The 27,202-nt window shown below is 42.3% G+C and overlaps 1 long non-coding RNA gene across 1 annotated transcript; it reads right to left on the bottom strand.

Annotated features, from left to right (window-relative positions):
- Positions 1-2,272: 2,272 nt before the first annotated feature.
- LOC309699736 lies at positions 2,273-6,998 on the bottom strand. Its single transcript, XR_014274454.1, has 4 exons — positions 6,879-6,998; positions 6,641-6,705; positions 3,084-3,190; positions 2,273-2,894 (listed from the first exon to the last, which is right to left on the bottom strand). It is a non-coding gene; the product is annotated as an uncharacterized lncRNA (long non-coding RNA).
- Positions 6,999-27,202: the final 20,204 nt, after the last annotated feature.

The following is a 27,202-nucleotide window of genomic DNA, read 5'->3' as shown; positions in this document are numbered from 1 at the left end:
TTGTCCCGTACTTCAGCTAGAATGAAAAAAAGACACAAAGCTGGAGTTATTCTGTCTTTACGCTGCAGCCGTCTCTTCTTCTCTCATTCTCTCCCCCTGCCTCTCCTGTTGCTTCTTCAATCATGAAACTGATCAATGATCAGCTGATCGGCTTTTCTCTCGTTTGTTTATCGCCCACTTTGCGCCAGAAAGAGGAAACCAGCGGATGTCCCACTAATCAACAGCAGCACGTTTAAGCTTGATCAGCTGTTGTTAGAATTTATTTAATATTAATTTCTAGTATCAGCTGATGTTTGCTGGAGCCACAGCCGTAAAGCTGCTGGTCATGATATCGGGTTGGATATGTGGTGAGAGGGAATCTGAATGTAAGTTTTATTTGTACAATGAAGGAAGTTGCCAGAGAATAATCTCCTCCTTAATGTCAGCAAGACTAAGGAGCCGATCGTGGACTTCACTACAAAGCAGGAATTACAAGCCCCTCATCATTAGTGGCACACCAGTGGAGAGAGTGGACAGTTTCCGATACCTGGGTGTCCACATCAATCAGGACCTGTCATGGTCCTGTCACATCAACACCGTGGTTAAGAAAGCCCACCAGCGTCTCTTCTTCCTCAGAAGACTCAGAGACTTCCATCTGCCACTGAAGGTGCTCAAGAACTTTTACTCCTGCACCATCGAAAGCGTCCTGACGGGAAACATCTGCACCTGGTTTGGGAACAGCACCAAGCAGGACAGACGAGATCTGCAAAGAGTGGTGCGCTCAGCCGAACGCATCATTCGATCAGAGCTTCCTGACCTGCTGACCAAAGCCAGGAAGATTATGATGGGCCTCTCCCATCCCAATAATGGACGCTTCTCACTGTTGAGGTCTGGGAAGCACTTCTCTTGAGGCCAAAACAGAGAGAATGAGGAGGAGCTTCTTCCCTCAGGCTATTCGGGCCCTGAACCAGGTGTAGGACTGGACTCTCACACACATCACATCACCACATGCACTCTGGTTTTTCTTCTTGCACACTTCCTAAATTTTATAATTTCTCTTGACTAATAATCTCTTACGTAAACTGTTATTTGTACATTTTTACTGTTATTTGCACAATTTTACTGTAAATTTGTATATCTTACTGTAAACCTACTGTCATTTAATGGTCGGGCACTGCACAGCTACAAGCATTTCACCTCATGTCATACTGTGTATGGTTGTGTTTGTGACAAATAAAATTTGAATTTGAAGTTCACCTAAACCAGGCTTTCTTTGTGTTAGCTGCCTGATAAAACCTAAAACTCTAGTCAGGGATTGCAGGTGTCACAACGGACATTATCAGCTTTCTCTGTCAATCCTATCTTTCTGTTTCACACTCTGTGTGCACTCATATAAAAAAAATCTTTAAAAAAAATAATCACATGACTCTTCTTCCACACAGCATGATCCCAGAGTGCCGCTTGCTCCAATCAGCACTGTTAAAACAATGAGATTAATGCTGCGTTAAAAAATGAGCCTTTAGCACAGAGGATTAAACAGGTTAATTCGAGCTCATTATTTCTAAGGCAGATGCTACACATTAGAGCTCTGAAACTTCAAGTTGGACACATTCAAACACTAAAGCTTACTCTCTCACAGACTAACAAAAGAGACTCTACATCGCACTTAAAACACGCTGTGAATAAAATAATCAGTGAAAATTAGTTTATTTTAAAGCACAACTCATAACCTGCTCCTGATATTTTTAGTTTTTATTCTCTCAGCTGCAGGGTTTAAGGGTTAATTAATTATCAATTAATGACAGTGGGTGTGAATACAGATTATTGAACTGTAAAACAGGAGAAATAATAAGCAAAGACATTCGCCTCGTCAGCCATGCCACAATTTATTGGACAGGAAAAAGCAAACCTTCATGAATTCATCCACTAACTTCTGAATTCTATAACTATAGCCTTGTTTGTTTATTATGTCTTTTGTTACAAATAAATGCATTTATAAACAAATATGCATAAACACTTAATAAACACATGAACTCAACATGAAATTACATGGGGTAAAGTTCATAATATTCATTTATGCATTTTTATGTTTTTTTATATGTTCTTTTATGTAGCTATGGACGCATTACTGAGTCTTGCAAGAATGCCAACCTTACAAGCAGCGACAGTTTTTATTTAATAAAAGATGAGCAATAATTGTGAGAACAAGAGAAGATGTAGCCAATTAGAAACAACTGTCAAAATGTACAACATGCAAGCTAAGAAAGCAAAGTGGAACGATTTTGCCATAATTTTAGTGACCGTTGTATCTTTTCAACATTCATTTCAAAATCAGTTCTCTCATATTTCCTCTTTATTATTTTCATCACTGTTTAAGAAACGTAACAAAGTCTTATAAAGCATCTAAACCAGCATCATGAAGTGATGTTTAAAGATCGCAGCAAGCTTACGGCATCTCTCAAATCAAAAGAGATGCTGTAAGCAGTCCTACAGCCTGAAAGTGTACAGGCTGAAGGAATCCTCCTCTGATTTTATCACATGCAATTACAATACGCTTTCTCATCTGTATCTGTTTGTATTTACAATGTGTATTGGTTGTTTGTCCCAGCAGTTTACAATACAGAACGCGCATGTTCCTGGGGCTTCTATAAAGATTTCTATTCACATTGATACGATTCCTTGGATCACAAACTGTTCTAACTTGATTAAAGTTACTAATGATGAAGGTATTCTCGCGCTTACATTTACCATTATTATCTCTGATGTTCCTGTTTGCTATCAGAAAATCACATCCCCCTCGTGGGATTTCAGAGATTATATGCTGGTTTTGGAATTTCCGAACACGTCCGTCAGTCATGCAGAGCACAATGACAGAGAGCGCCACCAGCAGGAAAATGGAAGTCTTCATTGTATTTCTATAGCAAAGAAAGTAAACAGAGTGAATATATAAATCAGTATTATTTCATTTAATTTATTAACTTGTTTATTTTTGTTTCCTAAATTTTAATCGTGCTTAACTATTAAAGTAAAAATGCAATAGATATTTAAAACTACAAATTAGATGATACTAATGCTCCAAACAATAACTAGCAAAGATGTCTCACCTTGTCTTCTTTTTTCAGTTAGCCAAAGTGTGATTGGATGCCTTGAACACCCACAGTTGTTGGCAGGAGTTGGTTGAATGAGGAAGATCTTCAGTGTAGGAAACTCTCTGAAAAGTCAGATTGTTTGCAGTGAGTTCATATGGCCTGTAAATGGTAAATGGCCTGTATTTATATAGTGCTTTACTAGTCCCTAAGGACCCAGAAGTGCTTTACATATCCAGTCATCCACCCATTCACGCACTGGTGATGGCAGCTACATTGTAGAGGAGACAGAGGCGAGGCTGCTGGACACTGGCACCACCGGGCCCTCTCACCACCACCAGTAGGCAACAGGTGAAGTGTCTTGCCCAAGGACACAACGACCGAGACTGTCCAAGCCGGGGCTCGAACCGGCAACCTTCCGATTACAAGGCGAACTCCCAACTCTTGAGCCACGATCGCTCCAGAGGAAAGGTCAGCACCTGCATATCTGACCAGTTTGAATGAATTTATATCTAAACAGAAATCAGTTAAAGCTTTCACTATGCAAGTAAATATGTAAAATATTCATATTATTAAAGATCACAAAATAAAGATCAAGTCATGTAATGCTGTCCATAACTGGTTGATTACGATGTCTTTGGTATATACGGATATATTGATATCCTTATAACTGTAGTTCTTTTAGATTTTGTATGTCATCTTCAAAAATTTCACAAAAGGTTATTTTTCCACATTGTTTGTCTTTAGATTTTATTTGAAGATTCTCCTGCTTTGAAACTCGAGTGGAAAACTAAAAACAGAAACATGTTTTGGATTAAGAGTTTAGTGCAGCTAAAGCTATAGTATTAGAGTGGATATCAAATATGTCCAAAAGGTTAAAGTGGCATTTAGCAAGTAGGGAAAGTGTAAGTGAAAGTGGTGCAAAGAAGAAGTCACAATAATTTGTTTTGTAATTCAATCCATTCGTTCATTTTATTCTGCTTATCCGTGGCCGGGTCACGGGGGCAGCAGCCCAAGCAGAGAAGGCCAGACCTCCTTCTCCAAAGCTTGTATCTGCATCTCGTTTTTTTCGGTCACTATCCAAAGCTGGTGACCAAAGGTGAGGGTAAGGACGTAGATCGACTGGTGAAGTGAGAGATTCGCGTTTAAGCTCAGCTGTCTCTTCAGCATGGACTGGTAAAGAGTCTGCAGCCGCAGCACCAAACTCACTTTGTGTAGCTGTTTGGGAGATAATCTGGAATTTAATTTTTCCTTCCTCACAGTTTCAAATTTTTTAACTGAGCTTCACTTTTCACTTCACAATAATAATAACCAAGTAATTTCTTATTTTATCTTACACCGTTTTACGGGGCAATCGTGGCTCAAGAGTTGGGCGTTCGCCTTGTAATTGGAAGGTTCGAGCACCAGCTCCAACAGTCTCGGTCGCTGTGTCCTTGGGCAAGACACTTCACCTGTTGCCTACTGGTGGTGGTCAGAAGGCCCGGTGGCGCCAGTGTCCGGCAGCCTCACCTCTGTCAGTGTGTGTGTGTGTGTGAATGGGTGGATGACTGGATATGTAAAGCGCTTTGGGGTCCTTGGGGACTAGTAAAGCGCTATACAAATACAGGCCATTTACCATTTTACCAAAAGGTTGTTAGAGATTCAGATTTGTCACTGTTGACTTTCCGTGCATAAAACCTTATAAACACTGAGCTCTAAATGGTTTGAAACTCTAAATCTCGAGTCTAAAAGGGAGCATGTTTATTTTGAAAGCCTTGCAGATGAAATTTGTGGGCGATTCTTTCAGTGCTGATGTTATAACAGCTACTTTTCACACTTACTGTGTGCGCTGTCCTTACTGCTGTGAAATTATGTGTCACATGTTGTAAAAATTAAGCTAAGATGAATGCAGCTCATATATTTTGACACTGTGATGTTTGTGTGTCCTCAATGCAAAGACTGCAGGTTGCTGGAGAGTTAATAAAAGTGACACTACCTTGATGTTGTTTGGCCTCACTGTTTAATAATCTTAGAATTATTTAATACTTCTTAAAATAATAGCCATGTGAACACACTTGCCAACCTTGAGACCTCAGAATTAGGGAGACATTCAAAAGGGCTGTTGGGGAGGGGTGGTATATATATATATATATATATAAAAACACCCAGCACGCCCCTGCGGGCGGTTTATCCTTCAAGCTCGGGTCCTCTACCAGAGGCCTGGGAGCTTGAGGGTCCTGCGCAGTATCTTAGCTGTTCCCAGGACTGCGCTCTTCTGGACAGAGATCTCCGATGTTATTCCCGGGATCTGCTGGAGCCACTCGCCTAGCTTGGGAGTCACCGCACCTAGTGCTCCGATTACCACGGGGACCACCGTTACCTTCACCCTCTATATATATATATATACAAAAAACTTGAATCTTACAATGTTTATTTATCGGATAAAATAAGTTAAATGTCACCGTTATTATTGTCCAGCCGGAAACAGGCCAGGGGTGTCCAAATTCAGAGTCTGCGTCCACCTGAGGACCCGGCCTTCGTGGTCTAAGTGGGCTGGGTCCTCCAAAAGCCGGGCAGACCGGAAATGAGCAACTGTGAAATTGGACGGTCTAGCCTTCAGAATTACATCACGAGCTCTCTCGGTGGAGTGAAACTCAGGTGTCTGCTCCTTGCTATCTAAAATATAACCGGACGCTGGCGTAAATTTTTGACCATCTCACACTTCTGTTTAATCAGTTTTCTGTTTGACGTTTATTCAGCTGTGTGAAAACCCCGGAGGAATCCTCCCGAGGGATTAATAAAGTTTTATTTAATCTCATCTAATCTAATAACTTTAATCTCAGCCAAACCGATTTACTCACGAACAAATAAAACCCAATAACAAAAACATGTTTCAGTTATTTAAGTGACTTATATATCATGTTTAACCTGAGTAGCGAAAGACCGCGGGGGTTTGAAAACGATGTTCCAGGAGTTTGCTGTTCTCCCCGGCTCAGATATTTGAAGTTTACACAGCTATATTGTCGCCTGAAAATATGTTAAAAGTTTATTTTGTGACCCAGAAAGAGTAATAAGAGTAAAATTAAAACTAAGTAGCTGCAGTAGTAGTATCCATTGTTGGAAACTGGAATTGGCTGGGCCAATCTGGGATATGGTTTTTCAATTTTGTTGTCCGGGTGGAAAATCGGGAGAAATTGGGGAGAATGGTGGCTCCGGGAGACTTTTGGTAGCGGCACTGAAATTCGGAATTCTCCCGGAAAAATCGGGAGGGTTGGCATGTATGCATGTGAATCAACATTGCAGTTATTGTTGACAGCAGGCCTAAAATTTTATGATATTGGATCATGAAACTGTCCTCAGATATTAAATGTAAATGATTTGTTGCTGCCACAGGATTAGTCTTTCCTGCTTTGGTTTTGATGGAGCTGATGGTCTGTAGGAACAATGATATTCTCCTCAGAGAGGTGCAGCATAAAACAGGACTTTCCTGCATTAAAAGACATCCAGCGTAGTGTTCTTACTCTACCTAAATGGATCTGTTACATTAGTAATATATGGGAGTTGTATTTAAGTCCTTTCCACATGAGGACACTTACCTTATTTTGTGCTTTACTGATGAGTGGTTGGTTAACCTGCAGTGGTTGAAGTATGTGTCGGTCGTCTGGAAGAGAAGGTGAGAAGACGTCTTTAATGAATGTAATGCTCTGAAGGTGTCAGTGATTACTGTGAATTCATAGTAAAACTGGATTTCAATGAAAAGTTTATTTAAATTTGAGCATAAATCCATAAATTTGGTGTGTATAAATATACATAATATAAATAAAAAATTCTTACCAATTGAGGAGTGAAGACTCGATGAGCAGAGATCACGTCTGGTGCAGCTCAGACACGCAGTTCTGTCACAGAAGCAGAAGAACTGACACTTGGCTCTGGAGGCTTCAGTTTTTATACATTTTAAGTAGCTCCAAAAATAATCAAGACCTACGTCACTAGTGCACCAATTGTAACACACTTCTCTTTTTGTGGTTCAGAAAAACATTGCAAATGTGAGGAGAAATGACCACAATAGCATGCAGATGTGCTTTGTTATTCACAGCTGAGTCCTGCAAGCAGTTCCTGTGGCCAAACTATTGACAATGTCTTTAAATTATTTTTCTTTACATAAATAAACTGAGTGCACCTAAGAATTGCAGGCAATTGCTTTTCAGTTTTACATTTCAAATAAGGATCCAAATGCAGACACAACAGAGAAAAGGGAAGAAAAAGTTTATTTAATTAAAACAAAAGTCAAGGCTCAACACAGGCAGGAGAAAAACTAAATATACCAAAATTAAATAAGGACATGGAAAAAAAGCACACAAGGGACTGGAGATGCAACTTCACATGGCAGAAATTTCTTATTGAAAACAAATTTTAAAAGACTCCTAAAATGTAAAATAAAGACACTAAAATCATCAAATAAGAACCTCCAGCAGGTTAAGTCTCAAACACAACTGAAGATGAACACACCAGACCCCCAGGGGCTCTTACTGTTACAGTCCACCCTTTTTGTTCAGTTCAGGAAATCCTGTATTATCCAGTTCTGTATTTCATAGCATTACCAGGCCACTTTCCCTGTAAGAATCCATTATGGTGGTCAGAGGGCCCGATGGCGCCAGTGTCCGGCAGCCTCGCCTCTGTCAGTGCGCCCTAGGGTGGATGTGGCTAAAATGTAGCTTGCCATCACCAGTGTGTGAATGTGTGTGTGAATGTGTGTGTGAATGTGTGAATGACTGGATGTGTAAAGCGCTTTGGGGACCTTAGGGACTAGTAAAGCGCTATACAAATACAGACCATTTACCATTTTCTCTCTTCACTCCCAGCCAGTTGTCAGTCAGAGGAGCACATGTGCCATCTCTTATACTTTGTTCAAAGCCAGATAGTTGGACACAAAAGAAACCTTTGATAATAACCAAACATAATATCTGTGTACTAATAAGCAAACACAATGATGTTTCTTCTACTTTTTACACATGAACACAAACCTGACGAAACAAAGCAAAGATGAAAACCAGCCCAAAGTGACTTTAAAGCGATTGCCACAGTGATTCTACCATAGAAACCTGTACAGGTAGAAACAGAGGCTGCAGTCTGACTGCCCATAACTGTCTTTCCTTAGGGATTATTCAACTATTCTGATTCTGACTGATTGTTACCTGTTGAGGGTCAGGGTCTGGCTGGTTGGTCGGAGTCAGCATGCACTCAGCTGTATCATCACTCTTCTTTGTTAGCTCTTTACGTTAGCATGTTGTCTGTGCTGTTGGTTTGATTTTGTTTTGTCTGTCTGCCTGACATGCAGATTACCGAAGATCATTTCTGAAGCAACAATTAACAACATCGTCTGTGAAGGTTCTCAGTCATCCAGGTCATCGTAGTCAAAGGAGCTTGCAAAGAAAAGCGTCTGGACTTCTTTAAGTTGCTTGAAGACGTTTCACCTCTCATTCGAGAAGCTTCTTCAGTTCTAAGGTCAAATGGTGGAGAGTCCCAGATATAAACCTAGTGGGAGTTTCCGCCCACAGAGGGAAAAAAAGGACCCCCTGATGATCCTCTAATCGCCTGAGCCAAGGTGTGAAACTGGGTGTGGGTCCCAATCAGCCAGAGTTTCGGGTGTGTTCATTCTCCAAGCATGACATCCCGGTGTACTTCAGACCCAGCAACACGCTCAGACAAAAACTGGTTCACCCGAAAGACAAAACGCCAAAACACACACTTAACAATGTGGTGTATGCTGTACAGTGCAGCGAGGAATGCCCAGACCTCTACATTGGAGAGACCAAACAGCTACTTCACAAGCGCATGGCACAACACAGAAGAGCCACCTCCACAGGACAAGACTCAGCAGTCCATCTGCATCTTAAGGATAAAGGACACTCTTTCGAGGATGCCAATGTTCACATTTTGGACAGAGAGGACAGATGGTTTGAAAGAGGAGTGAAAGAAGCCATCTATGTCCACTGTGAGCGACCATCTTTGAACAGAGGCGGGGCTTTACGACACCAACTCTCTGCCATCTATAATCCAGTTTTGAGATCCCTTCCCAGACGCCTTAACGCCCACTCACATCCTGGGCCATCTGACCTCAGGAATTCGCATGATAAGGTGGGGCCAGGTTTCACAATGAACACACCCGAAACTCTGGCTGATTGGGACCCACACCCAGTTTCACACCTTGGCTCAGGCGATTAGAGGATCATCAGGGGGTCCTTTTGTCCCTCTGTGGGGGGTTACCCCCACTAGGTTTAAATCTGGGACTCTCCACCATTTGACCTTAGAACTGAAGAAGCTTCTCAGATGAGAGGTGAAACGTCTTCAAGCAACTTAAAGAAGTCCAGACGCTTTTCTTTGCAAGCTCCTTTGAATTAACAACATCATTGTAAGAGTAACGTAATTAGCAAATTTAATACAGGATTGAGTTAGATTACTGCATTATTAAAAAATGTAATGAGATTACAGTAACAGTTTGTAACACATTCCTTGTGCTCAGGACATCTTTAACATGAGTTTTCAGGGGACAAAGACACAAACAAAACAAACATATGACACACAAATAGTCAGGTCTGTTTTTTACAGATGCAGAGCAACACTAACATCTGCATTCACTTCTACTCAGTGAGCAATACACATATTATTAAAGTTATATGAAATTATGAACTTCTTTACCTTTTGTGACACTAATTCTGTCAGAAAACAGTGGAACATTTAGATCAACAATTTAATTCTGAAATCCTAATCTTTGAAAAGCAACACTGTTAAATCATTGAAAAGATTTAATTGTGCATGTCAATACAAATGTGACCTAGGGGTTTGACTGTCTGGTTATAGCTACATGGGTTTCTTTTAGCTTGCAGGTCTTTCACAGAAGAACAAAAAACACCCCCGAAGGCTCAAGATTTCTGATGGTCAGTGCAACCTCACACACTAAGTTCGTCTAACCATCAGATTTCAAACAATTAAAACACAGTAATAATAATAATCAAAGTGTTTTTATTGAGTTTTCAGAAAGCATATCATTCATACAGAAAAGCTCGAACTCAAGTCCTACCACACAGTGTAAGACAAAACTATACCCAGACAGAGGAAGAAAAGAAAAGGGGGAAGAAGAAAAAAAAAAAAGAAAAAAAGAAAAAAAAGAAAGAAAAAAAAAAGGGGGGGGGGGGAATTGCCAGTTATGGAGTGGAAGGAAAATTAAAACACAGTAAGTTATTGTTTTGTATGTGTCATGATGATAGATTCATTTACGGGTATCACAATGCTCATATCTGAAAGTAAACTGTGATATATATCCCCAACTAAGGTTACTACTAAATGAAGGATCTGTCACGGAGCAGTCGTAGTGTGCTGTGGAGCAGGCAGGATGGAGGACGCACACACAGGACTCGTAACCAAGAGGTTAACTTAAAGTGCAGTTTATTCACCAGGATGACTCATCAGAGAAATAAACATTACTGAAACAACCAAAATCATGAACATGAAACTAGACTGGACACTGGAACCTAAACATAGAGAACCCATAGGAACAGGACTAAGCGCATGAACAACTGCCAAACACAGCACAGGGAAAACACAGGGCTTAAATACACACTGGGATAACGAGGGCATGAGACACAGAAGGGGAGCACAGCTGGGAGTAATCTGACATGACGAGAGCAAGGGAAGCAAAACTCAATACACTGACATAAGACAACGACTTTCAAAGTAAAACAGGAAACAAAACAGATGCCGACATAATTTAGGGATACAGCAACCATAGAACACAGAACAGAAATAAAAAAGACTAGAAAAGATAAGCGATGACAAAAATTCAATAATGATACAAAACTGAAAACATTGGGTCACCAACCCAGGACCGTGACAGGATCGCCCCAAAATGACTAAATATATAAAGGCACTTTCCAGAAGAAGAAGTTAAAAAGATTTTATTTATTGTACAAGCAATATCTGCACAGGAATTACAAATTCTGCAGACATATTACCTTCTTACTGAACCTGAATAACTCACACACAGACGTGTCTGCTGCTTATTTTTGTTAAAACATGATTTTTTATCTTCTCTTCAAATCACATTAGGCATCTTTAGGGCATCAGTTTGACCACTGAAGAACATACATGCTTTATCTTACATGAAAAAGTCTGTATTATGCCTGTGTCATTGTACCACAAAGACAATGATTGCAACACTGTGCTTGCAAAATAGAAGAAATAAGATGACCAGCAAATACATAAAAGATGGTAAAAGTGATCCCTGTTTAGTTTCTTGTCTGCTATCAGTGTTGGGGAGTAACAGAATACATGTACCAGAGTTACATATTTAAAATACAAAATATGAGTAACTGTATTCCGTTACAGTTACAGTTTAAAAACTGTAACGGACTGTGAGCTCAGGAGTCGCTGACAGTCCCCTCTGAGGCCTTCCCAAAATTGCAGCCTAAATTCATGCTCCAGCCATCTGCCATTATCTACAAGAAATGCTGTGAAACCTAAAATGAGGATGTGGTCTCTGTCAGAATTAATAATTTAAGATTGTCATTTGTGCTAAGATATATACAACCATTTCTTCTATGTGTCCTAATATGGTTGTCATTGTGCAGAAAGAGCTCGATCAGCTTTAGTTCCATTACTTGCGTGTGTGCTGATTAAAATAAAAATGTACCTTTGTGCAGACAGGAAGCAGCCTCGACGCAATCATTTCCCATTGTAGCTTTAGAAACCAGACTGTTCTGTTCTATTAAAGTGCAAGACTTCACACCTTTAAATGTTCAATAATGTACAAATAAACAATTACAGTCAGTGAGTTAGGTCTGATACATGTAGTCAATCTAATGAATCAATATTAAATATAAAAAGTACAGAACTGAAAATAAAATGAACATGTAATGGTAAATGAACTGGTTCTTATATAAAACTTTTCTACTCTCTACAACTTGCCTCATTCACCCAAGTACTTTTCTCTATGCTTTTCTCTGTAAGCGCTTCGAGCCTGTACTTTTTTGCTTTAACTTGAGTAATGAAGTTGAATCAGTACTTTAACTTTCACTGGAGTATTTTTTAACAGTAGTATTTGTTCTTCTACTTAAGTACAGAATGTCTGTTCTTTTACCAACTCTGGCTGTCTCTCAGTCTCGGAACACCCACTTGTTGTCCAGCGGTGTCCTGGGAATATGGGAACTAGACAGACTGGGGAAACAATGGGAGGAGACACAAAGATGGAAACAGTTAAGGGACACGAGACATGGAGGGAGAGAGCGAGAGAGAAGGAACAAGAGACAGAGGGACAAACAGAGAGAGCAAGAGACATGAAGGTGGAAGAGAGGGAAGAGAAAGAGGCAAGACGGACTGGGGAACATACATGAATGCACACGACAGACAGAGGGGACATGGAATGAAACACAAGGAGGGGAATATGTAAAAAGAAAAATTAGACATGACAAACACAGAGAGGCAGCGAGGTACACAGATGATGAAGACACAAAGAGAACCTAATAGACAGTGTTGGGAAGGTTACTTTTAAAATGTATTCCACTACAGATTACAGAATACATGCCCCAAAATGTATTTTGTAACATATTCCAAATACGTTACTCAATGAGAGTAACGTATTCTGAATACTTTGGATTACTTAATATATTATCATGCTTTTTACAACTACATGAATGTACTATTGCTGTGTGACTTATTACTATTACTGAAGGTTACTCTCCATACCAATACCAACTAGATTTTTAAATCTTAATATAAAATGAGTAACAGTAGGTGCACATTAGGTAAGGCTGCACTTTTTGCAGCGATCTCGTATGGGAGTGTTCAGTCTGACATCACTAGCCGTGTCTGGGTCTAAACTCCGCTGCAGGCCCATATATCAAACGATCACTATAGCATTACTGAGAGTTGAAAAACTGTCTAAAGTCTTTCATCTTTAATAAAATGATCAGTGTTCTGCTCTACCAGGTGTAACAATTGAGTTTAACATCCAGGCATCCATGAAAACGGAATTTATGACATTTAACGGAGTTAGAAGTTAGCAGGAAGTTAGCTCGCTAGCTTCTATCTAAATACAATATAGCATGTCCTGACTGCGGGGTTTTGGAAACAAATGAAAACGTACAGCTCTGTTATCACTTCCAGCATAAATGAAGACAGAAAACTAAACAGCAGTGATGTTTGTAGGGTTACTGAAGTTGGGCTAGCTGGTATATAATGATGTGCTACGTGACCGCTAGCGACAGAGCTATGTAGCATAACATAAACAAGCTTTTTTTCCACTCGATAAAAGTTAACGTGAGTGTTCTCGGTGGTCAGGAACAAATGTAATCGCATGGCAGAATGCTGTAAAAGGGCCAAACTTCAGCCAAGAGAACAACTGAGATAATCCATCCACAATACGAGGTTAGTCATTCATGTACTGCTGCATGGGCTGGGCTGTAGTTACATCCTAAGGTTTTAAAAACTGAGCTTAAATAAATGATTAGCGGTAATAAAAGCCGAGGGAGGTCAACAGTGATCACTGACTGTTTTAGGAGCTTTTTGAGATCAAATAGAAGAAAATGCAAAACATTAAACATGTTAACAACACAAAAGCCATATTAAACGCCGACTACTTTAGACCCGGAAGTAGGATTCGTCGCGTCATCACTGAACAACCGGATAGAAAACTATTCCGCGCGTATATAAAACAGGTCCGCGGCTCCAAACAGTAGTAAAGGGACCTCTGACTAATCCGTCGGTTTCGGTGTCGGGCTCGTAGCTGAAAACTAGCTTTGCTTTGTTGTCTGGGTCAAGTTTGCTAGCGAGAGACAGAGAGAGGCGTTGAAAAGCTGAGGCTACATTCTTTAGGGCTATACCTGTAACACTTTGCCTATTGCCTTCATATTAAATCATTTTTTGAATAATAATTGTTAGGTTTATATTGTTGATTGTCATTTATGCTTAGAAATATGCACTCATATATGCTTAGAGTCTTATAATCGATTGCATATTGATAGTATGTCTGATCCTTAGCAGTCTGCAAAGACTGTGTGCCTCCCAGAGCACTCTGGCATACACACACATCTTAAGGTCATGAGAGAGGTCGTGCCTTCTCTTACTGATTTGTGGTATAGGAGGACACCTACTCTGTATCTGTTTAATAAGTATAAGAGCCCTTTGTTTAGAAGGACCGCTGGACGCCTGGCACCAGCTTTAAGGAGTCTTCACAGGATCACATCTTGACCACACACACACACACACACACACACGACACACAAACAAGGTGCTCTTTGTTTACATGTATACACCTATGTAAGACGTCATATGTTAATGATTCTTATGCATAGTCATATAACCGCAATAAAGAGCAGTGTTACGAGGGAGCAGACGAGAGTGGCTGGGGTTCGAGCGTCAGGAACAGCGCTCGTCACAGTTCTCTCCCTCGTGCACGAGATCAAACAAAGAGCTCTGGTTGGTGTTCAATGCTTTTTGCTGTTGTAGTATAATTGTCTCGTTACAGCGGTGGGTCTGTGCTAGACAGACCCATCAATAATTTTAAAAAAGTTTTCTATGGGCAGAAATCTGTGCCATCAGAAACTGAATTTGAATAAGTTCAATTTGAATTTGAATTGCTCAGATTGAATCTGAATTGTAACTTGAATAAATGCTTTTGAAAACTGAATTTGAATTAGTCTAATTTGAAATTGAATTTATGGTTTGAAAATGATCATCACTAAATTGAAATTGAATTTTATATTTTGAAAATGAATTGATTTGCTTTGAAACTGCATTTTATCCTTTAAAAATTCAGCTCTCGAATAATTTCAGTTTCACTTCTCACCATTCAGTTTCAGTTCTACAATTCAATTTCAGTTCCAAAATTCAGTTTTTTGGAACTTACATCCGGTTCCGGTTCAAGCGCAGATTAATAGAACTACGTTTTACTAGCGGACCGAAAGTGTTACTGACTGGAATCTACAGCGTCTTGAGCTGAATTAAGACTTCAGAAGTCATTCATCATGTTGAATGACCAGCGAATAAACTCTCAGGTTGGTAATAAATGTATTACATGTATAAGAACAAGTGTCATGTTAACAAATGATAGCCGTATGGTAACTTTTATGCTTATTGTAGCTGTTAGCTAAAAATGCTAATTTAGCATAGTTTGCCCTGAATTCAGCTTTGACAAACAAATATGATCGACTGTTTCTAGTAGAATTCCAAAGTTGTCATCTTGTACCCTCTCAGAGTACCCCTCTGTATGCTTGCAGAGACCCTACAGTAGGGAAACACGCAAAACGGTGTCCAAACCTTTGTATTTTAGCTTTATTTATGTCTTACACAGCATCCCAACTCTTTAGCTGACTTAATAACTTTAGCTAAAGTGAATAGTTAGTCTAATTCATTAGTGCAGCCAAATATCCTTGGGCAAGATACTAACCCCAAGTTGCTCTCCGATGCATCCATCGGGAGGATGAATGCGTATTAATGTTAGATAGAAAGCACTTACAGAGAAAAAAAAGAAGTGATTGGGTGAATGAGGCAAGTTGTAGAGAGTAGAAAGGTTTTATATAAGAATCAGTTCATTTTTATATTTCAGATTTATTTTCAGTTTTCTACTTTTTACATGTAAGATTGATGTACATGTATCACACCTAACTCGGTGACAGCAAATTTGAACAACTGTAATCATTTCTTTCCGGCATCTGAAATATTAGTTTAGTTTGGGGTTGTTGTTTTTTTTGTTTCCTTTTGGCTCCTGATATTAGTCAACTACTATTTGTCAATGTTGAATAATGATAAATGAATTATCTACAGTTGCCTCAAAGCGGTTTATAATGCAATTTCACCAGCTGAGACCACATCCTCTTTTTAGGTTTGATAGCATTTTTAGTAGATAATGGCAGCTGGCTTGAGCATGAATTTAAGCTGCAGTTTAGGGAAGGTCACAGAGGGGACAGCCAGCGACTCCTGAGCTGTGCAGATCGCCGAGTGCTAATGAGAAGTAAACGAATTGGAAAAAGGAGGGAGTGCGGGGCTCAAAAGCAAGAACATACAGCCTGTAGTGCTGAGTGAAAACAAATATGTTCAAATTATACATTTTCACAATTTATTATCAAATGGTCAGAATTTCAAAGTAGTTTTACATGACGCCATGGACCTCCATCTCTCTGGCTCAAAGACAAAGGCCAAGAGCAAGAAAAAAACAAGAGGATGCAATGACAGAAGAAGCTGTGTCAACACACAGCTTCGATGGAAATGATGATGCAGCTTCAATAAGTGGTGCAAAAGTGAACATGAACGGTGCTCTGAGCTGAAACTGCTTTGCAGATCCCAAAATGTTGATTCTGAAAACGTTACATCCAGATGAAGAGAATCAAAGTTTTCGTTATATGGATGATTGAGCAGCGTTTGATTAAATGAACAATAACTGCTGTTATTTGAATAGAGGAAAAAAATGAGTACAACATAATATCTGAACAGAGATATAACATGTGCTAAATTAACATTCACTGAGCCAGCCACTTGCTTGCATGAGATCTGAGACACTCGAAGCAGTAAAACAGCTTGTAACATGTTGTTATGTTTGATTCAGGTGGACTGAAAGAGTCTAATACGGGTAAACTATTAATGATATCAATAAATGAAAGACTGCAGTCCACTTTAGCTAACTAAATAAGATCCAGAGGAGGCAGAGCATTAACAAGAACACTGTCAGTGTCTGTGTGTCATGGTTCTGGGTCTTTGTCTCAGTTTTGTGTTGGTGGACTTTTGAATGTTGCTTCATCATTATTGTTGTGTTCTTATACTGACTGAAGTTTCCTAGTTTACTTTTCCTGCATTCGTGAATTTTCTGATTATTGTTTTTTTCAGTGTCTCCTGTGGATGTCAGTCTTGTTGTCACGTAACGTCTGTCATAGAGTTCGTCTCTGTGTTCTGTCCTCGGCGTCCCCTTAGTGTCCCCAGCCCGTCTTGTGTCTCCCTCTCTTTGTGTCTTAGAGCTGTCTCTGGGTTTTGTCTCCTTTACCTGTTTCCAGTGTCCCTCTCTTTGTGTTTTGTCCTTGTCTTCTCAGTCCGTCGTGTGTTCCCATGTTTGTTTATTTCCATCCTAGTGTCAAGCTCATGTGTCCTTATCTCAGTCTCTGTGTTCGTGCTACTTCTTGTCTTATTTTGATAATCCTAGTCTGTGTCCCCATGTTTGTCCACTCCCTGATCACCCCTCAGTGTATATACTGTCTCTGTTTTCCTCTGTCCTTTGTCAGAGTGTCTGTTCACCTACCCCCTGTGTCTCCATATTCCCAGTGTTCAAGGTTTCCGAGTGTTTTCCCAGTTTAGGTTTTCATGGTTGGTTCTGTTTGCTACTCAGCCAGAATAAACAGCTCGCTCTTTTTAAAAGTAGGCTCCAGAATGGATGATGGCATGTTCGCATGTCTTTATGCAACACTGAGTGTGCTGAACTAAAGGTAGGCCTAGTTTCATTTTCATGGTCATTATTATCAAGACAATGATTACGCCTTATTCTGATTATTTCTCCCTTTTGGAGGTGTAACGTTTACATGAGGGGTGTAGGAACATTTCCCCCTAAATATTTTTAGATACATTTTTGTTGAAGTCACAGTTTTTGTCGTATTGATGATGCAGCTAGAATAAGTGCTTTTAAATAAAAGAATAACCATTCAAAGTGCTCAGTGGTGAAACTGTAACTCTTTCAGAGTTTGACAGCTGGACAAGTGATGCCGTATTTAAAGAAACATGAGATGAGTGCAGCATATTATCTGAACAGAGATCATTCAATGAGCAAGAATAAACACTGAAAGAGAAACACTTCACTGTTGATTATCATATGAAGTCTAATGAAAGCTGTTAATCTGTTAATATCCTGTTAATCTGCATACAGCAAATATAGAACATGCGACTTTAAAGCATCCAGCAAAATGATAACTGTCCTCTGCCCACTAAGTAGTGACTCTACAAAAGATTATTTTCAATATCATCTTTATATTATATTTATATTATATTTAGTTATTCTCCAGCGCAACAATGTAAGGAGCTCTGTGATTGGTTAGGAAAGGACAGACTGGCCACCTGGATTTTTCTTCACTGCACATTGATCCATAGCTTTGCTCTGTAAAGGCTAACAAAGTGCTTTTGCTTTACAAAGACATTCAGCGTCGGTATTGTCACGGTCCTGGGTCTTATGACCCAGTGTTTTGAGTTTCAGTTCATTTGTTACCATGCCTAGGTGATTCTAGTTCTTATTAATTCCCCCTCGTGTTTCCAACCCATGTTAAGTCTCCCCTGCTCTTCATGTGTTTCATGTCTGTGTTTTACGTTGTCAAGTTCTGGTTGTCATGTCTGCGTCTCATTATGTTTCCTGTTTTATTGTGAAGAGGTCTGGTGTTTCTGGGTTCATCGTGTTCAGTTTACTCTTCCACTGTGACGTCGTTATGTTCACGTGTCAGCTGTTTCTCTATGTGTTGCCACTTTCCTCATTATCCTCCTGTGTCTATTTAGTCCGTGTGCTTTCAGTCATTCGTTGTCAGGTCGTCTGCTCATCCATGTCTCATCTCCAGGTATCTCTGTCAGTTCACTATGGTTAAGGTTTTTCATGTTTTGTTATTAGTTCACCCAGTTTAGGTTATTGTTTAGTTTTCACCGATGCCCTATTATTTTGTACCCTCGTTGCTAGCCTCAATAAACGGCTTGTTTTGTTAATCCACACCACGTTTTGGTCTGCGTTTGAGTCCTCTTCTGCAACACATACGGTCTGCCCCAGCCAGACCGTGACAGTACGACCTGAACATACTATGGACTCAGCAGACCGCGAGCTCTATGAGCGTCGGGAGGCAGCCTTCGCCCAACTGGAGGAAGAGCTCCGTTGGAAGCCGTGGCGTACTCCCGATTACGAGTGCATTTTCCACGGGACTCGGCTAGCTCTCAGAGGTCCCAAGAGCTGCCAAAAGTCCCCGCCTGTTGCGCTGCCTGCATCCAAGCCTCGCTCGCTTCAGGTGGGAGTCCTCCGTGTGGCTTCAGGCGCTCACGCTCCAGCCTCGGTGTCACCGTTCTGTGCACCAGGGGCTCAGTCGCTCGCTCCGCCAGCTTCCTCTGTTCGCAGGAAGCGGCGCGCCCGCCGCCATAAACTGGACATCGCTAAGCAACTCACGGTGGTGAGTGACAATGACTCCTATTCTCATGTCCCGTCTGACAGTAAAAGTAACATCCTCACCTCTGATCCGTGGGGAACTTCCCTTATGGATGATGACGTGGACTGGGAACAGTTATTTTGCTTTGCTCCCTCTGAACAGGGTGAGATCAAATACAATACCCGCTCGCCTAAGTCCGCACATGCGGTTAAAGGAAAAACTGTGAACACTTCTACCAGGTCTACAACACTCAGTTCAGGTTCTGTCAGTTCAGGTTTTGTTAAGTCTGGTTCAGTCATTACCAAGTCAGCTCACTCTAAGACCGTTAACCCAAGGACTTCAAAGACTGTTAATACCAAGACTGTAAAACATGAAGTGGACGGCGGGTTCATTTTTGATAGATCTGTTTTTGTCGACCCAGTTCATGTTGACCCTGAGCCTGTTAATTCTAAGACTGGTTTTTCTGAGCCTGCTCCTTTGCCTGTTCGTGTTTCTGCTGCCAGGGCAGCTCGGGCCCAGCGTACCCCTGCACCCGTAACAGTTTCTCGGGTGGGGGAGGCTGAGGCCCAGTTGGTCCCTGCTCTGGTTTCCAGGCCGGCTGAGGCTCTGTCCATTTCTGCACCCGTATCAGCTCCTCGGGTGGGAAGGGCAGTTGCCCAGCCGTTGCCGGTGCCTGTCCTGGCTTCCGGGGTGAGGGGGGCTGTGAACCAGTCCACCCCTGCACCCATGCCAGTCCCCAAGGTGAGGTCAGCCAGGATACAGCCCGTCTCCGCACCCGTACCTACTCCTCGGGTGGGAGTGGCTAGTGTCCAGCAGGTGCCTGCACCCGTTCCTGTTTCTACTGAAGGCTCAGGAGAATTCAGTCCACAACCAACACCATCACTACTGCATGCTTTTCAGTCTATAGCTCAGTCGTTAGCTCTGTTAGCAGCCCAGTCTGTAGTACACTTTCCTGTGCTTCCGTTAACTCAGCCCTTAGCCCACTGTGCAGCTCAGCCAGCTCCCCATTGTTCAGCTCAGTCATTTGTTCCATCACCCACTCAGCCTTCTGTTCAGCCAGTACTCTCTGCACCTACTGGTCCTGCCGCTGCTTCAGCTGGAGGGCCCGAGGAGCCCGTCCAGCCTCATGCCTCGTCAGCTGGAGGGCCCGAGGAGCCTGTCCAGCCTCATGCCTCGTCAGCTGGAGGGCCCGAGGAGCCCGTCCAGCCTCCTGTCTCCGCTGGAGCGCCCGAGGAGCCCGTCCAGCCTCCTGTCTCCGCTGGAGGGCCCGAGGAGCCCGTCCAGCCTCCTGTCTCCGCTGGAGGGTCCGAGGGGCCCGTTCAGCCACCAGCTGCTCCACCAGCAGCCTCATCCACGCCAGCTGCGGCCTCCGTGTCTCCGCCCACGCCGTTGCCTGGTCCGGCTTCTGCCTGTGCTACGCCTGGTCCGGCTTCATCGTCTGCGCCTGGTCCGGCCTCTGCTTCGGCTACGCCTGGTCCGGCCTCTGCTTCTGCATCGCCTGGTCCAGCTTCTGCCTCTGCTTCTGCTTCGCCTGGTCCAGCTTCTGCCTCTGCTTCTGCTTCGCCTGGTCCAGCTTCTGCCTCTGCTTCGCCTGGTCCAGCTTCGGTTTCTGCTTCTGCTTCGCCTGGTCCAGCTTCAGCCTGTGCTTCGCCTGGTCCAGCCTCAGCATCAGCTCCTGCTTCGCTATCGTCAGGTCCAGCATCGGCCTCTGTTCCTGCTTCGCCTGGTCCAGCTTCTGCCTCTGCTTCGCCTGGTCCGGCTTCGGCCTCTGCTTCTGCTTCGCCTGGTCCGGCTTCGGCCTCTGCTTCTGCTTCGCCTGGTCCGGCTTCGGCCTCAGCTCCTGCTTCGCCTGGTCCGGCTTCGGCCTCAGCTCCTGCTTCGCCTGGTCCGGCCTCGGCTTCTGCTTCGCCCTCGCCTGGTCCAGCTTCGGCCTCAGCTTCTGCTTCGCCTGGTCCGGCCTCGGCTTCTGCTTCGCCTTCGCCTGGTCCAGCTTCGGCCTCAGCTTCTGCTTCGCCTGGTCCGGCCTCGGCTTCTGCTTCGCCCTCGCCTGGTCCAGCTTCGGCCTCTGTTTCTGTGTCAGCCTCGCCTGGTCCCGCGGCTGTTTTGCCGCCGCCCAAGCCACGTTTTGCCCCTCGGAATTGCCGGCCGCTTTCCGGGCCGTCAGCTGGACTTCGTTGCCATCGGGGTCGGCCGCCTGAACTGATGAACTGTGACCTGCTGTGCTCTCGACCTCCGGGTCGGGCCCCTGAACCTTTGACCTCTGACCTGCTGTGCTCTCGACCTCCGGGTCGGCCCCCTGAGCTCATGGATTTTGGACTGCTGGACCGTTGGCCTCCTGGTCGGCCACCTGAACTTTTGAACTTTCTTTTGTTTTGCTGTCAACCTCCGGGGCGGCCACCTGAACTGCTTCGCCATTCGCTCCTGTGCTTGTGTTGGACATTTTGGTTTTTTTTGGCCTTGTTTCTGACTAGATGCCCTAAGGCCGTCCCTACCCCCATATCAACCACAATAGCGAAGGCAGAACTAAACCATGACCCCCCACCCCCACTAGGTGATGAAGCCAATCAAAGTAGTCCAGAGGGATTGATCAAATGTGATGGCAGAGGCTGTATCAAGACTAATGTGATCTATTAGATGGTTTTTATATTGGTTAGAATTAAGATTATTTTTATTTTTCCAGTTCATGAGGACCATTTTCTTGGCAATGCATAGGGCCGTAAAAACAACGTGGGCTGTGTTTATTTCTGCAGTGACTTCATCCAAGTTGCCCAGCAAAGGGGAGGCTGGAATGTTACATTTCCGACACTTTGATAAGTCTTCACATATCTCATGCCAAAACTTCTGAACTGGTGGACAGAACCAAAGAGCGTGGATGTAATTGTCCGAGCAGTTGTTGGAAGACGTATAGCCGATCTTGAACATCCTATGACCAGTATAGTGCACTCTGTGTAATATTTTGTATTGTATTAATGGCAAACTGGGATTTCTGATCCATTGAAAGGTTTTTAAGCATATCTGAGACCAAAGGTTTTGGTCTAAGCTGATTGATAAATCTGCTTCCCATTTTGCAATCGGAAGGGATATTGATTCATCTACTTTAGAAAGTGTTCTGTATATTTTAGACAATAATTTGGGGGGGGGGTTAGATTAAAAAAATTGTACCACACTTGGTGGTGTTTGTAATTCAGCTTCACTGGGATTAAATTCCTTTTTTTTTTTACTATGGATTTAATTTGTTGATATTCCAAGAAAATTTTCTTGTTGATCCCATATTGTGTAACTAGTCTGTCAAACAAAATAAAGTCTGTTCCTTCCAATATATGTTCCAAGTTTTTAATTCCTTTATAACTCCAAACTGGCAAGTTTATCATGTTATTGTTTTGTAATATGTCCGGATTGTTCCAGATAGGTGTACGTTTGCATGGGATTAATGAAGACTGTTACATACACAGGTACAGGGCAACGAAATGCAGTTTGCATCCATCCAGAAGTGCTTTAGTGATATAGATATATTACAATATATATTAGCAATAATATAGATATGTGAGTATATTACAGAAATGGGTCTATTATGGTATGTTACAATGTACACAGATTGAAGTATGTTGTGAATATTCTATAACTATAAGTATGTACAGGATATGAACAGGATATAAATATGAAAAACTATACAGAATATGAAATAAATAACTACAGAAATCTGAGATATACAGCTATACAGAAATGGGAACTATGCAAGTTGTAAACAGTTGTAGGGTTAAAAATTATCGAATGTACAGAATGATTATTTACACAGAGCTATACAGTAGTGCAGTTAAGATAAGTGAGATATAATTCCTACAGAGGCTATATAAAGTGCTATGTGATGTGAGTGTGCTCAGTTTACGTTTCCCCTGTCTCGTCAGCTGTGATTTCTCCCAGGTGTGTTCCCCTCCTGTCTCTCATCCCTTGATTACTGCCATCTCTGTATTTAAGCCCTGTGTTTCTCTGTGTCAGCGTCGCGTCGTACCCTCAACTTGCTGTGTGTTTGTAATGTCCTGTCCTCCAGCACCTCGGTTTAGAGTTTTGTTTTTGTAAGTTTTATTTCGTGAATCATTCCTCCAGCAATAAGGCTGCGTTTTCAGTTTATTCCCATCTCCAAGAGTCCTGCAATTTTGGGTCCACCACTTCTGCTTGCCTGCCACACAGCCAACCATGACACAGTTTGGTAATGAAGTACTTAAACTACCACCTCACTGATTAGTTATTGCAGAGTGAGCTCAATTCAATTAATCGGGTCACAGTAGTTTAGCACTTCTACAGCAATCATGTAACCAGCATGACTGAGGAGGACACTGGGTGGACGGGCTTTGCAGGTCAGACTTTGAAACTAAAAAGAAGTCATTCATTAGCGTGTACAACTATTTTTAAAGCATGAGCCTAAAATTGCAAAACGAGTGCATATGTGTTGATGTTTGCGTTCACACTCAATGAATCTGAATCTTCTATTGTCATTATGCTAAAAGCAGTGAAAATATGCTGTCCCATTCAGTGCAAATAAAGAATCTGTGTTTACTGACAGGACAAAGCACTGAACATGATTTCATCTGTTAAACTGCAGCTATACAACTTCTATTTCAGGAAAAGTAAACTAAAAACTAAAACATTTTTCTTCAGCTGTGATGGTCCTGAGTCCTGAGATTTTAGACCAGTGGAATTTAAAGTATCTTTTTAAGTTCATTGCTGCCTCTAACCATGACTGTCTTCATCAGTTTTAATGTCACTGTGACTCATATTCAAGCATTTTTGCTTGTCGCCTCTCCACTGCTGTATTCAGAATCAGAATACTTTATTAGTCCCTAAGGAAATTATTGCAAGATGGCAAAAATACCACATGGTGACTCTGCTTATTTATATGTATACTCAATCATTTGCATCACTGTATCCGGTTGTTCAGTCTGACGTCACTAGCAGTGTCTGGGTCTAAACTCAGCTGCAGGTCCATATATCAAACGATCACTATGGCATTACTGAGAGTTGAAAAACTGTCTAAAGTCTTTCATCTTTAATAAAATGATCAGCGTTCTGCTCTACCCGGTGTAACAACTGAGTTTAACATCCAGGCATCCATGAAAACGGAATTTATGACATTTAACGGAGTTAGAAGTTAGCAGGGAGTTAGCTCGCTAGCTTCTATCTAAATACAATATAGCATGTCCTGACTGCGGGGTTTTGGAAACAAATTCAAACGTACAGCTCTGTTATCACTTCCAGCATAAATGAAGACAGAAAACTAAACAGCAGTGACGTTTGTAGGGTTACTGAAGTTGGGCTAGCTGCTATATAATGATGTGCTACGTGACCGCTAGCGACACAGCTATGTTAGCATAATATAAACAAGCTAACTTTTTTCCACTTGATAAAAGTTAACGTGAGTGTTCTCGGTGGTCAGGAACAAATGTAATCGCATGGCAGGATGCTGTAAAAGGACCAAACTTCAACCAGGAGAACAACTGAGATAATCCATCCGCAATACGAGGTTAGTCATTCATATACTGCTGCATGGGCTGGGCTGTAGTTACATCCTAAGGTTTTAAAAACTGAGCTTAAATAAATGATTAGCGGTAATAAAAGCCGAGGGAGGTCAACAGTGATCACTGACTGTTTTAGGAGCTTTTTGAGATCAAATAGAAGAAAATACATAACATTAAACATGTTAACAACACAAAAGCCATATTAAACGCAGACTACTTTAGACCCGGAAGTAGGATTCGTCGCGTCATCACTGAACAACCGGATTGACACCAATAAACTATACCAACAACTATACCCACATGACCTCGTAGAGCTAAACCTTGCAACACTAAGTATTTGATGGAGCCTATAATCTTCAGTAATCCATACCTTGCTTCCTCCTGTTTTCTGGCAACAGCTGAAGAAAGCTGTGAAGCTACAGTGTTCCCACTTTGAGCACAGATGTTCATGGCATGGATATGTAACTGACTTTTTGCATGTCCTGAGAACCTGAAGAGAGCCTTTATCCAATTTCTAAAGCCTACATTCACAAAGGCAGGGTCACACTTGCTTGGATTGACTGATTTGAATAACTTTGGCACAGTGAAAACACAGCACCCCTTGTAAAGTGGCACTGTAATGCAACCAAGGAAAAGTTGCGCTACTATAAACCTAGGATCAGGTTGTGCAGGCTTTGTGCAGGTGATGATGTCTGAAACAAAATCCTTTTCTGTCCCTGTCATCTGTGGGTGACTGGTTCCTGACACGGGGCTCAAGTCCTTTTGGTAAACATGACAAGAAAACCTGTCACTCTCTGAGGGCCAGGGCAACAGCCAGGCCCTCAGAGAGGAAACCACACAAACCAAATCAGTGTTCTGACAGTGTGTGTTTGCATGCACAATTATTTTTGTTGATTTTTATGTCTGTTTCCTGGACATCCGTCCCTCCTGTGCAGCTGCCTTCTGTGTTTTCGCTCCCTCTCTTTGGTCATCTGACCCACTGTCACCTTTTCTCTCCCCTCAAGTCTATATACAGCACAATGCCCCCAACCAAACACACACACAAACACACCACTGCCATCATCAGTAAGCCCCCTTCCCCACATATACAGCACAGTGTTAACATCAAAGTTTGCTGTGATTTATGGTGGCAGACGTCAACGAATAGGGCAAATATTTCCTTTTCCTTACATTGCAATTATTTTACATTCAGTATTTCAGATTTTTTGCAGACAAGCTAAAGAACAGCGAACCAGATGTTTCTGTTAATCCTTAACTCACCGTTTCTGTCATAGACTACCTCTGTTTGTAACAAACAAACCTACAACCACGCACCGTCATTCACCGTATGTCGGTGTGTGCAGGCGTGTGCTCTGAACCTTACTGCCTATGCTCTGAACTAACCATCAGCAGCCAGCTGTCAATGACAGAGTTAAGCAGGAGGGATGGCAGATAGGTAAACAATGCCAAAACGTGTGACTGTATTGTAGCAAACAGCTCCTTAAGTTACAATTCAGTGAAACAGACATTGGTCCTACACAGTAGGCTACATCACTGGCAGCCTCTGGCTTTTCCTCACAGGAGACCAACTCCAGTCAACATATCATCACCTAACTTAACAACATGGGTATTTACCTCCTTTTAGTCAGGACTTCTTTTCTTTTTACAAGCGGTTGGTCTGAACCAACAATTAAATAGTGTTGTCTGTCCGCATCTTTTCATGTCTGATGTCTCAGTTCAGTTAGCAAGTTTTTAGTTAGCACCAGCGACTGTGCTAACAAACATACAGCAAATAGGTTTGGTAGAGAAAGCCGGTCGTATTATTAAACATGCAACTTTTTTGCTGGTAATAATTGAAATGATTAAAGAAAATCAACAAGCTATTTATGCAAGATAATTCATAATTTATGGGGGGGGGGTGTCATAAAGACTTGTACACGGGTACACACCGGCTCACTCCTTGGCGGCCGCTTGTCGGGGCCTGGGGCCTGGGGCTCGCTCGGGCCCCCTTTGGAGGTGGGGTGCCCCCGGCCTCTCGGCCTGGGGCTCGGTCACTCAGGCACAGCTGGGGGCCGGCGGAGCTCACGGGCGCGTCACGGCAACTCCCCCTGACTTCTGCTCCGCGGCTGCTGGGCGAGCCCTCATCTGGGACTCTCCTCGGCTCTTACTGGAACAGTGGCGCGGCTGCCCCTCTGTTGGTCCTCCATGGTCTCTTGTGTTCTGGGGGCCTCTGGATGTCTGGAGTTTTGATCTCCTCCATACCCGCTTCACACCCTGGAGGACGGGGCTGTGGCCCCCCCACACTCCCTAGCAGATCATTACATGGAGAAACCTTTGGAATGCAAGCATGCTGATCCACACAGGTATGCACACATGGGTATTCACAGACGCGGACTAAAGCTTTCTTGGCTGCTGCCTCAAAGCACACTGTGCGCTGTCTATCTTGCGTGCTGCACAATATCGTTTATTATTTAGTAAATATTGATATCTATGACTAGCTAGTTTATTGTGATGGTGCTTT

The sequence above is a fragment of the Aulonocara stuartgranti genome (assembly GCF_965226115.1).
Source record: "Aulonocara stuartgranti genome assembly, chromosome: 23".
Lineage (NCBI taxonomy): Eukaryota > Metazoa > Chordata > Actinopteri > Cichliformes > Cichlidae > Aulonocara > Aulonocara stuartgranti.
This window is presented reverse-complemented; position numbering and strand designations above follow the sequence as displayed.